Genomic DNA, 747 nt, shown 5'->3' with positions numbered 1-747 from the left:
TGCTTATTTTGTAAGGTTATCTGTTAGGAACACAATGCCACTGAAATGGAGCGAAACAGAGCTAAAACGGAGCGAAACGGTGGAGCTGCGCAGTCTGCTCGCCGACGGCGAGATTTACCTGAGAAGACCGAAAACTGATAGAAAAGCTCGCCGACGGCGCCCTCGAGCCCGTCGACGGCGCCCAGGACGGTTATGGGTTGAAATTCAATGTATTTGGACGCTTTTTGGAAGGGTGTTTGTGGCAACTCTCATACTTCGTCCCTACACTTTAAAAGAATGAATTTAGGTTCGAAAAAGAGGGTGATGTGTGAGAGGAATGTTCGGAAAAGTGTGGAGAAAGTTTAGGGTTTTTAGAATAGGAGTAGAAATGTAGATTTCTACCCTTTTGGAGAGATTGGAGAGAAGATTTTGAGAGAATTTGTAAGGAGTTGTTCTAGCATTGCATGAATCGGCGGGAGACTTTGTGGGAGAGATTTTCTTCTTTCTTTCAAAGAGAAAAAGCTAAGTATTGTGTTCTTCATTATCTTATGGTTTTGTAAACACTTATCTAGTGGATTTGCTTTGATTAAATGAAGTTTCCATTGTGTTTTCTTCGTGTTTTGTAATGAGTTTCTCTTACTCTCTCTTCTTGTTTGGAAATAATGGCATGAGAAGATTATGTCGCTGTTTTCATTTTATTTTTCTTTTGTAATGAGTAAAATTCATGTTTAGGATTTTGTGATGCATGTTAGAAGCGGATTTAATTAT

At 39.5% G+C, this 747-nt stretch overlaps 1 pseudogene; it reads right to left on the bottom strand.

Annotated features, from left to right (window-relative positions):
* The window catches only part of LOC110030623, a 3,511-nt pseudogene that overhangs the window by 1,527 nt on the left and 1,237 nt on the right, over nucleotides 1-747 (bottom strand).

The sequence above is a fragment of the Phalaenopsis equestris genome, unplaced genomic scaffold (assembly GCF_001263595.1).
Source record: "Phalaenopsis equestris unplaced genomic scaffold, ASM126359v1 Scaffold000744, whole genome shotgun sequence".
In the NCBI taxonomy this organism is placed as follows: domain Eukaryota; kingdom Viridiplantae; phylum Streptophyta; class Magnoliopsida; order Asparagales; family Orchidaceae; genus Phalaenopsis; species Phalaenopsis equestris.
This window is presented reverse-complemented; position numbering and strand designations above follow the sequence as displayed.